The following is a 13672-nucleotide window of genomic DNA, read 5'->3' on the forward strand; positions in this document are numbered from 1 at the left end:
ATTTCTTAATGTTCGGAAGGCTTGCACTGCAAACAAAATTTTGCTAAATTTCTATTAGTTGAACCTCAGCAATGAGTGTGCTATGTGCATTAGCATGACTGTAATGTTACTATTAACTGCAAGAGTGATTCTAATTGTTATCCAATTAACCCCCAACTGCACTTCAAACAACATCAATCTCAAATGATGACTTCAAATAATGTCAGACATTATAGTGTGTATTTCACTCAGCTATTTATGTTTCTTAGAGTTTCTAATTTCTGCAGCAAGTCTACATAAAACAGTTAAATACATCTTAAAAAAATACTTGATTCCAAGTAAAAATGTATCCAAAAATATATGAAAAATGCATGTTTATTGTCAAAATTTGGGGCAAACAAAGCTGTTTCCTAAATCTAACCCTGAAAGTGATTATAAAATAGAAGGCAAATGTTCCTAATAAAGTTGCCAGTGGGAATGTTTATTTTTTGATAATAATAACAAAAACAGAACAAGGTGGCTTTTGTCAGCCTCAGAGGATATATTGACTCATTCAGGAGATGACATATAAGCAAAGAATGAAGAAACAATCCTCTTTTATGTTAGTGGCCCGGCCCCATTTCCATTTTTATAGCTGGAAAAAGATCTGTTTAAAAGCCACTGTCTTTTCTAATGAGATGTCACTTGATTTAGGGTCAGGGAGCTTGAAGTCTACAGTGTTTCACACAGGCTGCTCTGACAGTCAATAGAAATCAATACAGCCGATGCAATTATTAATACAGTCCTTGGCAGTTAGATGTGAATGAGACAGATGACATTAGGCCAGATTGATCTAGAGGGAAATGGATTTCATAAAACGCTCAATGCCTTCATTATATTGCACACAAAGAAGCCTGAGGAAGCTCAAAAGCATGGCATCTGCAATTCTATGCTTCACAATACACTGGATTACACTAGCATCAAGGAAATACTCTTAAATCTAAATACTGTAAGATAAAACACTCTTCCAGCTTCCCCTTCCTAACGATAACATCATCAGTCTTACTGTACCTTAGTTTTTAACTACAATATGCAACATATCTTAATTACCACACACACTTCTACTAAGCTACATAAACATTAATGTCTTGATTCTAGTGGCTGTTTCTGAAACAATGTAGTCAATATGTGTCATCCACTGCATTTCTAATGAAGAATAAGGATGGGCTGAAGAAGAAGCTGGTGTGTCTCAGGTGTCAGTCCCAGATGCATATTCACCCTGTAGACGAACCCTGTTCCCTACGGGCCCGTGGCACTAAATAACACAGCATTAATGCTGGTAAACAGAAACGGAGCTGTGTTTGGTTGAAGGGGGTTTGTTTAAATAACCTATAGCACTCCAGCTCAAGTTGTGTTATACCAATAAAACCTTCTTATTCTCACCAAATCCCCAAAGCGTCTCAGACAATATTAAGAAATATATCTATATTAGCTTTTTGTTCCTGTCTTTATGGAAAATGGACTGGAGTTTATGTGATTCATTGAAAACTGAATGGTAAAGCGATCTCATCCTGCTTCTCTGTGCACTATCTACTATTATTATTACGCAACTTATATTGTCACTGAGATTCAAAAGAATCTTCACAGCATTGCCGGATGACAAAATGTACAAGCACATGGAAAAAATAAATAAACAAAATGAATGAAGCCTAGAAAACATGAGCTTATTAGCTACTCTTTTTAAAAAAAATATGAATCTGACATATTGATGTACAATCACCTTTTGCTACTGGATAACTGTTATTTGTAAGGTCAAAAACAGGAAAGAAAAGAAAACATGATGAAAAGTGAGAGCTAAGAGCCGTAGGGGAAAGTCACACATTAGCTCAAAAAATAAGGAAACTGTTGTGCAGAATAGTCACACAACAGATTTTTTTGGGGGGAGATTTCTAACTCTGAAAAACAGATATCTGTTGCAAGAGATGAAGGGAATCCATTAAGAGAGGAATTATACCCTATTCATTAATATGAACATCTTTGGCCATATTACCTAACTCTAGTCTGTAGTGAAAGTTTTACTTGATACTTTTTTATGTATTAAATATGATATCATATTCAATACATTAAAAAGTAACGTTCATTAAGACTTTATTTTGACATTTTTTCCACAATCATCAACTTTTTCCAAGCAAGAAACATCCTCTCTTAAAGTCTACTTCCAAATCGGTGAAAACCCAAAGCCCATCATAACTGTACTGATATTTATATACCACTTTTCTGCCTTAACATGAGCACTATACGCTCTTTTAAGCTATAATCCATGTTTTTCTTTTCATACAATTTTAACAGGCACAATGGATTCATTCATGAGGATCTGGGGTTCAGCCCAAATTGGTTTTTGGCCAAAGACACTCCAACATGTGCACTGAAGGGATGAGGATCAAACGACTGACCCCTACTAGACGACCTGCTTTACCTCCTGAGAGACATATCCAGCACTTCCTGTCTGCTGGATATGTAAATAGGTTGTCGTTTGATCGCTATGAAGTTCTGGACTTATTAAACTGCTCGGAACATTGATGGCTTCTTCTTAAAACAATGAGCCATGTACTTTTATCCTCTTCATATTCAGAGATGTCAATTTGGTAATACATAAGAGAGGTGAAAAGCCCGAAGAGATCTATGAGCAGTCAAGGGTATAAAGCAAATCAGTCAGAGTGTGACAGTAGCTGGTGTGAGAGAGGAGAAGTGACTGGTGCTCTGCCATGACCATGCAACCACGACAGAAAGGCTGCCCCGTCATAACTTCAAAACCGAGGATGCTTGATCATGCACAAGAAAAATACCCACGTCCAAACAATCTTCAAGCTTATAAATCTGCAGTCACACACATGTGAAATAAACACAGACAACATGTTGTTGTTTTAAATATTTGTATTCCTGAAAATCTCTGCAAGCTACTGACAATTCTCTGCACTAATCCCACATTTACTTTAAGTAGCAAATCCTGTGATGTTAAAGCACTAATAACACTCAATCCCATTTCTGCTGAGTCTCTTCCTCTTAACCGTGAATGAAAAAAAGGATCCAAAAATATATCGATCATCAGCCTTTAAGCTAAAACATTCAAACAAATACCCAACTTTAAAATGCTCAACACTTTATGCTTGTATTCGCTTTTAACACTGATCATATTTTAAGTGAAAAAGAATCTTTAGCGAAACACAATCTGCCTCACTTACAGTATAGTAATCCTCGATTTATGGCCTGTGGGTAAAAATCAGGCTTGCTGAAGGGTGCCGTCTGTCCTAAAATGCATGAAAGTAAAGGTTAGCTTTGCTTTTAATTTCCGTCCATCCATCTTTCCATTTTCTTAACCGCTTATCCAATTCAGGGTTGCATTATCAAATAACATGAAAAGAACGTAGCCATTGCTTATTTTATTCCAGTCAGCACAGTTCTCTTATCTAAAGCATGCGTAGCTAGGTTGATCTGTTGATGTCATGAGTTTACCATCTTTATCCCGTGTGTGGCAATATTACAGGTCAGCCTGAGCAAAGTACATTTTGATTAAACTAAACTTGGCTCTGACAGTGGCATTATTTAAATGAGATGTTTTAATGTCAGCATAATTCTAATCTAAATGATACCACGGCTTTAATTATATATCAGAGACTTGGCTTCATAGATTAGAACAAAAAAGGCTGAACATAGTTTTTTTTCTCTTCATTTTAATCACCCATGTCTGGCTACATGTGGAACACTGCTAATAATTCTTTAATTAACGTGTTGACTAGGAGTAGCAGAGGGCACCATTCCCTCCCCCGTGCCAGTCTGCAGGCTTATAGTCATTTACACACACATGCACGAATTACCACAAGGCCACAGTAACATTAAATATACATTTTTATTTTAAAGATATGAGTTTTAATTTAAATTTAAGCAGAGTAATTAAAATATTTAAAGTTTAACTGACATGAAATTGTGCATTAGAAGGCTTTATTTGTTGGTGTCTACATATGAACTCCACCATTGATCACCCTTTAATTTGTTGTAGCAGCTCAACGTTTTCATTACATAAATGTCCCAACCCTGCAAATTAACCTAACTAACTTAACTAACATAACTTCTATAATTGTTATTCCCACTTGGAGCCGTTTTGTGCGTACAGTAAGATCAGCGTCCCAGAGTAACATAAAAAAACAGGAAGTGCGACACACAGAATAGGTAAGCCATGACTGGTTTGCGATCATTGTCGTTTTTTAGAGTTAGCCTGCAAGCAGCAGCACAAGACTGCATTTCACCCTCCTCCCCTGCTCCCTCTATAGATGGGAGCAGAGAGCAGCTGGTGAAAAGAGATAAAGTCATGTTCTGAGTGCTTTCCCCTTCCAATCTACCTCGTGCTGCTCAGCAGAGTGCTGGAAGCACAATGATAGAAGCACGAGAGGCAAAAAGTAGATTAAAGAAAGCAAAGCCTCTCACTACTTTTACTGCCCACACCAACACCTTGAATTGGTGAGGTCCCCACTCGCTGTGATTTCGTGGCTGAATCATGTACGTAGGATTTGATTTCGGGCAGCAAGGTACACTGTTTCAGAACTATGTATTGATCGTTCTTTTCCTCAATCTGAAACACTGATGAAGTCTTTAATGATATAATGTGGGCTCAACTGTGAGGCAAACACAAACCATCCCCCACATCTTAATGAAATTAGTTTTTGCCTCAATAGAGACATCGCCGGTAGCAAAGAGAGGTGACAAAGAAGATCATCTTCAAAGGTTACTTCCCACTTTTTGTTCTCGTTGCCTTTTCTCTTATAATCAGTACGAGTACATCTATGTCCTAAAGCAACGATCAAAACATCTGAGGGGGACTTAAATCATTTTTATAGAATTTCTGCACATGAAGTGAATACTGAGAGTGATCATTTCTCAATAATTATTCTGCTCTTTTTAATATACTATGATTAGAAGCAATAGGCGATTTCTCATTATATCTAATACCATAACGTTACCTAGGAGTGTCATCCATGAAATGCATTAAGACAGTGTACAGCAAGATATTGATATCTGCAAATATCTGATGCAAAAAAAAGAACAAAACACAAAAAAGCCTACATACAATAGAAATGCCGCAAAAGCAAACAAGTAAAGTTCAAAAACTTCCTAATGAAGGGCATTCACTTATCAAACATCTGGACACAGAGCTGCCATGTTGGACCCAGAAGACTCTAAACGACCCAGCAGGAGAGCTCCCAAAAAAGCCTGCTGTTTATCAGAGGCATCCAATCACTACAGCAATCATCTCCCACATTTGAATCCGGAGGTGTTATTGGAGTGATCAATCTTGTCCTGGGTCCATTGGTTTATGCAGTCACCTGCCGGCCAGTTGGCAGCTGTCCTGGACTGGGAGATAGCACTCACTAGTCTGCAGCCAAGGCAGGAGGTTAATTAAGCAGATGTTGGTAAACAAGCAGGTCACTGATGAAATGAATCTGCACCTCAAAATAAAAAAAACGATAGTATCTTAACTGCTGCTCACATGAGCACATAAATCTGGTGTCAGAAATGAGCACATATGGCAAAAGAGGCAACATGTGGCAAATGGGTTGCTTAATTTCTCTTCAATAGCCTTTGACGTACTGCCAGAATGAAGTGTTACCATGGCAACAAAGTTACTATTAGGGGGAATTATTCAACTGCCCACCACCCCACCACTCATGATTGAAATGAATCAGTGTTTTATTCTGTAGCATTTCCATTAAATATTTCATATAGAGTATAATAGCCTGTGTCACGTCAGTGAATAAAGACCTATTTAAAAATTCTCACATAAATGACCAGCGAAAATTAAAAAGGGAAAGTTAAGTGTTGGATCTAAAATGGCACAGCCATAAAAACAAGCTGTGCATACAATCAGCCATCCCACACTGGGATAGTGTGACTTTGCTGTTGAAGAAACACACATGTACAGCTGTGCGTGTATACCTCTGTGTTAACTCTATGATAAACAATAACTACATCACATTTGCTTCCCATACACCAAACCTGCTCAGAACACTCAGGGTGTTTTCTTCTTATATAAATAAAACACAATATGGCTAAATTTAAGCTGCAGCCAAGATGCTGTCTCAGTACTGAAAATATCCAGTCATTCTGCCCGTTACAATACAGATTTTGAAATACTGGTGCGGAATTTCTTTTCAAGTATGAATACACAAAGACCAAATTTCATCGCACAAGTTGTATACACTTTAATATACATGCCATAATGTGCAACGTAATCTTGGAACTTGTATAAGCTGCTCCAGTATGACAAAGCGTTTGCCATGATGGTGTTTGTTTTTGTCCCCCGTGAATGACAGTCCCTGTCTCTTTCTCTAACCAGCTGTTTGTGTTAATTGCTTCTCCGCTTGCTACTGTCAATCTAACATGGCACCATCCTAACTGCTTATGAATTGATGACAATAATGGTAATCAGCAGAGACAATGGAGTGAGATTACAGCCCGAAAAGGTCAATTTCTTCTCTATAACAGAAGCATACAGAGCAATGAGAGAAGCCTGTGTCTGTTAAAACAGACAGGATTTTCATTATATGCTAAACAAACACAACAGCTGTAGAATTAACCCTAAATGGGGAATATAGCTTGCACTTAGACCATCTGGCATGGTGGGGCATATTAAAATGAAGAGTGAATTGGCCGACTGAAACTGATGTGCACATACTGGAGTGGAGAGTGAGGCTTCTCTGTTTGTCAGGGCTGCTGTTTTGGCATATTGAGCACAAGTTGAATGCTGTCTAATAGAGGCTTTCACAGTGGCCATTTTAAGAGAGGTAACAAGAGTGCCCACTGTCTGACCGCTTCACACTACAGCATGTGTTTGCATCAACTGCGGCCAAAAGAGAGAGGGAAAAAAAACATCAACTAAATATCAGCTACAAACAGAAATGGATGCTCCCTTGTCCTCTGAACTGAGAAAATTAACAAAGGACAGACTGAAAGGTTTTCTGTCTACCTCAGTAGACAAAACGCAATACTGAAGATGAATCATTTAAAGTGTCACTCTTCAGACTGGTGTTTGACTTCTCTTCTTTCCCACAAAGCTAAATGTCAGTATAAAGAACCAAAGGCTCTTCAGGTAGAGTTGCCTTAAAGTCAGTCTTGTAAGTCTACATTGCAATTTAATATTGCATACAGTGTGTCTCCTCACACAATTTTTCACTCTGTCCTCCACCCTGCCAGGCAGACACAAAGAGCAGAAGATTGGGTTCGGCCCATCAAGGGCATAATGGTGCTGGTGGAGGAATATTAGATCTCAGCTACAGCTGGGGTACAACGAGCATGTGGCTCCTCCACAGGGACTAACTTGTAGCACCTAATGCAATCAGCCCCTGAAATCACACATACGTTTCCATGTGTGTGGGAGCGAGTGTCCACGCACACATACATGCAGCACGGAACACAAAGAGTCCTCAGCATGCTCCGCCGTAACTCAAATCATCATCACTCAAATCTGATTTGGGTCCAGAGTGTTCTGACTGCAATTTCCTTTATTAAAACAGTCAGACATTCAGTTCTGTTCAGTGATCCTGGGTCATCCACAGAGTGAAGGGCAGTCGAGGAGGATGGGAGGGGGGGTGGTTGGAGATGATGGGAGTGAAATTCAGGAGATGTTAATTGGCAGTCCTTTTCATGACAGTTTTGCTGGTGCACACAAAAGGATCTGGAAGTGAGCATGATTCCCTAATTCTACTTGTAAATACAACAATAAAATGTATGCGCAACTACCGGCTTAGAACTGGCGACAAGTAATACATGAGATAAACTGTGTATTTGCAATCCTTATTTCTATAAGTGAGAGTGTTTTTCGATGACTTAATAAGATAATAAGAAAATTTAAGCTAATATGAACCTGAGAACGGTCAGGGAAATCAAGACAAAAAGACAAAAAAGAGCACTGTTGCTCTCATATCTGTATACATCTGACCAGCTGTGATTGGGCATCGACTTCAACAGTTCTTATGTGACCTTCAGAAACTCTAACATTCAACTTTCACATTCAAAAGGCCCTGCAAGAGGGGATGTGTTCAGAGTAAACAAAACAAAATGACCCAATCACTCGATAATCATACAAATCATACAAAGCACACGGCACCCCCTGAAAAGTGACAGCATTTCACATGCAGCCAATCCCATGTGCCAGAATGCCCATCTGTTTCTCTAAATTATGGATGAGCCATTAAATTTTTATTCACATTAAATGTCCTCCATTTTTTAATTATGAGACATTGGAGTATTTCATCCTCAGAAATTAGATTTTTAATTTCTTGTGAGCAATGTGCAAAATAATACACCATACCCTTGCCAAGCAAAAGGGGTCTACAGTGCAGGAATTCAGAACCAATGCAGCTCCCAGTTATTCTGTACATAAATACTGCCACCTGGTGATAAATCACTGGCACCCCATGTGCCTGCAGTAAAGCTGCTCGGTAAATCTGTGGAATATCATACAAAGATCTGATCGGGGTTTCAGCTAGGTAATCAGCCCATCCAGCATTTCAGCTTTTAATTGAAATGCTGACCAGCTTCATAAAAAAAACAAAAACAGAATGGTCAACAATAAATACCAGCACTGGTTTATTCTACACACAAATACACACATGCACCACTCACTTTTGCTTGCCATCAATCAAAATGGCTGCTTTGGGAGGCAGGGTTAATGGTATTATTTGTCATGCCAACCAAGGACGTGAGCATGCGTGCCCACTGGATGTGATGTCTTTATTAGCAGACATGACAGCAGCCAACTCACCAGTCTTTCCCCCATTTAGAGCGATGCCAACCTGGTTAAGCCCTCGGGGTTGTTTAACCAACATGCAGAGTCTAGACTGCAACTGAGGCATTTCACTCATTTATAGTACGATCAAAATGGGTTAAAACATTACAAAAGAATTAAAAAGAAATGATACAGAATGTCACTGTGGTTTGTGAAGCAGTAATGTGGTCAGGCAGCAGGGTTTATGGTTAGCAGCAGTGTTGGTCAAGTTACTTGAAAAAAGTAATCAGTAACTAATTACTGATTACTTCCACAAAAAAGTAATCCTGTTACTTTCCCGATTACTTATTTTCAAAAGTAATTAATTACTTACTTACTTTTTAAAAACACGATTTACAACCTGAATAGGTGATAAAGTGATAGATCTTTCAGCCCAATTCCACTTTTTCTGCATAATCCATCATAGAAAATGTAATCAAATGGAAAAGTCTCTTTTTAAAACTTGTTTTATTAGTTTTAACCTTTTAACTTTATGCATCAAGCAAAAATGTAATTATATGCAACATTCTCTGACTGGAAGAAATTTGTTTAACATTTAAACCTATTTTCTGCACATTCCAGCACATAAAATAAAATATATTTTTTGTGTTTACATTCACTCTTTCAAATAGATGCAAGTAAAACACAGCAGAAAATAAATAAAGTAAAAGACTCAGCGGTCCTGTTGCTCTATTTTCACCTGCAAAGCAGGAGTGGGGTAGGCGGTGGTTTACCCTGGTGCAGGTGTGCCGCAGCGGTCAGTTGAAGAATCCGCGAGTTTCTCTGTGAATTTCCCATTACGTGGTAGTGCACTCGGTGCTTGCTTGGAAGTTTTCTTCCCACGCACAACGGACACTAATGTTTTTGTCACTTTTTATGGAATCAAACTTAAAGTAAGGTCAGTACTTCCACGCTTTAAACGCTGCACGCTCATACTCTCTCCTGCACTCCTTATACTATCCATTGTTGATCTGCAGACAGCTGTTGTCACGAACGTCGCACTCGCTTACGTCATTGTCATGAGACATTCTCGCAAAAAACTCAAGGTTTTAGTAACGCAGTGTTCCTACGGGAAAGTAACGGTAATATAATTACAATTTTTGCAATAGTAATCCCTTACTTTACTCGTTACTTGATCAGAGTAACAAGTAACGCGTTACTGTAATCCGATTACAAGTAACGCGTTACTGCCCATCTCTTGTTAGCAGTGCAAGATGTTTCTTTGCACAGCTGTCCCATAACCCTTCTTACTTGATAGTAACAGAAAATAATAAAAACAACAGACAGTTTTGAGACACGTCTCAGTAACAATCTAAATATGTTGTTTGGAATGGAGTTTACCACGAGGACTGTGCACCTCACTGGTATGTTTTCTCTGTGATGCCCCAGCTCATCAGTGTCTACTAGGTTTTTCGCTGGGGTCCATTACATGTGTCTATAGTTGATTACATCCATGTAATGAAAACCAAGAATAGGCCTGCTATACATGTGCTGGAAAACCATTTACAAAAATAATGTTTCCAAGACGAACATGGACAAAATAATAATGACTTCCATGTCTAGAAATATGAACACATACAAAAGCTGTTGGAGCTTCCTGAGATAATGGCAAGATTGTACTCCAGTTATTTACTACCCCAACCAACTGTGTTATCAAGAGTGTGTAAATCAATTTGTTTTCCAAAAGTAAAGCAAAACAGAACAAAGCTGAGAGGAATCTGGTGAAGATGGGGAAAGAAAAACCACATGATTTTTTGTTTCTTTTTCAGCTAAAAGGCCCAGAAAAATGTTTCCATTAATAAAACAACATTTCTGCATAAATGACCACATATATGCACTTACATGAACCAAAGTGCGTGCATGGGGGATAGAGTTGTTAATCCTGTTAGTTTCTTCATACCTCTGAGCAGCTCCTACCACCATCTCCAATCCTGGGAGGACGGGCACAATAATAACCCAGAGACACTCAGATACTCATTTTCAGGGATGCTTACTGCTGCAGGCTTGAAGTCAGCCTGCAAAACATACATCTCATTCCTTCTTGTTAATATGCAACTCTGCATTTTTACCTTTTGCTTTTCAAGTCTAGCAGTCTAGTGCACTACAATGAATACTGCTGATTGCTGGATCCCTGAGTGAGAGAAAACTAAAATACATGCTGCACAATTTTACACTACTGCCAAGAAGAAAATCTACCTAAAGAGAAACAATTTTCTTTTTACAGTGTGCCCCTAAGGAAAGTTCCAAAATGAATATTTGAATCTGTCAATATAAAAAAACTGAACCTAATGTGAAGATGTATAATTATAAAAAAGAATCTAATAATATCCAACAAAGGAGGGATTTAAGGACAATGACAAAGCTTTAACTGCAGCTTTTTTTACACTTAATAATAACAACAAACTATTAGATCATCACTGCAACAACAGCGAGACAGCAATAAAACCCATCACTCTGGAAAACTCACGGGATCTATACTGTTGACTGATAGATTTGACTGGTGTCAAGATATATACACTCACAGACAAACCTTATTATGCTGTTTTGATGTTAGATGTCTCAAGCCACATCACACACAAGGCAGCTGCTTTTTAAAACCAGTGTGAGTTTAACCACAAGCTGTCCACCTTTGACATTTTTCTTGGTCTAATAGAAACATTATGGCACAACCTTGACTCTTCATTTCATTTCATTAAAAAAAAAAAAAAAAGCCCTGTTCTTTTATTTGATGTTTCACGATCATTTCTTTGCAGTGGAGACGTTTCTTTTTCCAAGCGCGGTTAGTAATGTTATTTATATCAGCATGCACATTCACTGCGAGATGGATTGCAAAACCAAAGCCATTAGTTGATAATATGCTGTCTGTTTCTCGCTGTTACTCATCTCTAAATTGCATTAATGTTGCACGCTCATTGGGGAAACTGTTTGTCTTCCTGTCTCATTCTCTGTGCATGTGTGTGTATTTGGGCATTGTTCAGCCCTCTTTTTTTCCCTCTCTTACTGGGAAAGGCTGTGTTAATATGTCTCTCTTGTCAATTTTATGAAAGTTTCCGCCAAACTGAAATTTCAGATGAATATTAAAGGTGTGCCCACGATTGCTTTCCAACCCAGCGTTTAGATTTACACCCTCATTATTCACCTACAATACAGCCACAGGGTGCGATGTAGCACCCACATGATGGGATATACTGCTAAATAAAAGGAATGCATAAGCCTATCAAAGTCTAATAAGTACTGATGACTGATGACATCTTACTGTTTATTCCAGAAGACTCTTAACCAAAGTTCCAACGCACAATCCCATTTTATTAATTCTTATTTAAGGCAGACAGAAAATATAAAACACAGCTTTAAGAAAAAAGAATAACAAATGGCATCTTTATATCCATTTCTACACAAACTGTGTGATGGATTGGGCTGTGTTCCCATTTCCCCCCAGGGCTGCTGTGTTGCAGATTGAAGACATATGGCTGTTTATGTGTCCTCCTACCCCACCCTGTGGTCTGTCTATGACATGCTCTTACTGATTCGGCAGTGAGGAAGGCGAACAGAGAAGGATGAGACGCAGTAAGAAAGGAGAAAATGGACTGACCCTGATCACATCAGCGGCACATTCACTGTAATCTCTGCCCACTTTGTGATTTATAAGGCCCAAGAAGGTGAATATTTTATTGTAATGCATCTAGGTTAATATTCCAGCTTGGGGTCCAGAGCATTAAGGGAACATGAATCCACTGAGTTTGTTTTGCCAGGGCCTAATCAATCAGGGCATACGGTGGGTGGAACGACTTAGAAAAGAGCTCTGTTCTCATTACCCAGATGAATCATACATACCATATTATAAATCGCATACCAACCCTGGCCTCCAATGTGCCGAACATCATTCGCTCTCTAGTAAATATTTGGTTTTATGCTAAAACGTGGCCAACAGCAATAGCTTAAAAGTGGCAAATGCTTTTGTAGAAGGCAACATCAAAATGTGTGAGTACTCTTTATTCCATTATAAGGTCTTTATTAAGAAAACTGAAGGCTTTGATATGAGAGAGACTCCAGAGAAAAACCAGACTGCTACATAATATAAATGTTACATTACTCAGGGAATATAGAATGTCATGAATAGAATTACATTTTCAGTTTCCAAATTTATTGCTTTGCGCTGCCTCAGAAATCAGTCTGACAGGCGAACATAATTTTCACGGGCATATTTCTTCACACAATAATAATGATACCTTTGTTTTGTACCAACCAATAAAGGTCCATCCTGTTTGCTGCCGCAGTAGTAAGAGGCTTATGCGTGCTGTTAAATTTTGTCACTGACAAAAAGCTGGACCTGTCACCGTCTGAAGCATGTGCCATGTTCGCAATATGTCAAAAGATAGAGGACTTACTCAACTTCAGATGTAAAGGCATCTTAATGTGAAAGCAAACAAAAGCTGGTAAAGAGAAAGACACACTACATCTGAAAGAAATGGCAGCAATCCAATCAGTAACTTTAAATATTCAACTGAGCTCTTCTTCCCTAAACACCTGATATTTGTTATCCTTAAACTAAGTGAAAGAAAGTTTTATCTAAAGTAGAGTGAACAACTAGTAACAGTAGATGCATGCTTACTCACTACTATAGAGCAGAGCCCGAGGACAGTCACATATGGAACTAAATTTTAGTGCCAAGGGCCAAAACCTAGGAAGAAATTTGTTCCTTTACATAAGTCTTTATATAAAAAGCTGCTACTGCCCAGCTACATCTGGTAGGCAGCGCAATTGTTCTCTTAGGATTCATCATTCCCAAAATTGTAATCAAACCAGAGTCATACAGTAATAACGAGTATCCAACAGCTAACCAGACTTAAAAAGTCAGACTTATCAAAGTCGCAGGGCAGCTGGTTTCATCATATA

The 13672-nt window shown here is 38.5% G+C and overlaps 1 protein-coding gene and 1 long non-coding RNA gene across 10 annotated transcripts in view; one reads left to right on the forward strand and one right to left on the reverse strand.

Annotated features, from left to right (window-relative positions):
• Window positions 1-13672, reverse strand: part of robo2 (roundabout, axon guidance receptor, homolog 2 (Drosophila)) — a 260051-nt gene that overhangs the window by 189442 nt on the left and 56937 nt on the right. The gene's annotated exons all lie outside the window — the stretch shown is intronic.
• The window catches only part of LOC143421963 (uncharacterized), a 28565-nt gene that overhangs the window by 14282 nt on the left and 611 nt on the right, over window positions 1-13672 (forward strand). The gene's annotated exons all lie outside the window — the stretch shown is intronic.

Source organism: Maylandia zebra, linkage group LG14, assembly GCF_041146795.1.
Source record: "Maylandia zebra isolate NMK-2024a linkage group LG14, Mzebra_GT3a, whole genome shotgun sequence".
Lineage (NCBI taxonomy): Eukaryota > Metazoa > Chordata > Actinopteri > Cichliformes > Cichlidae > Maylandia > Maylandia zebra.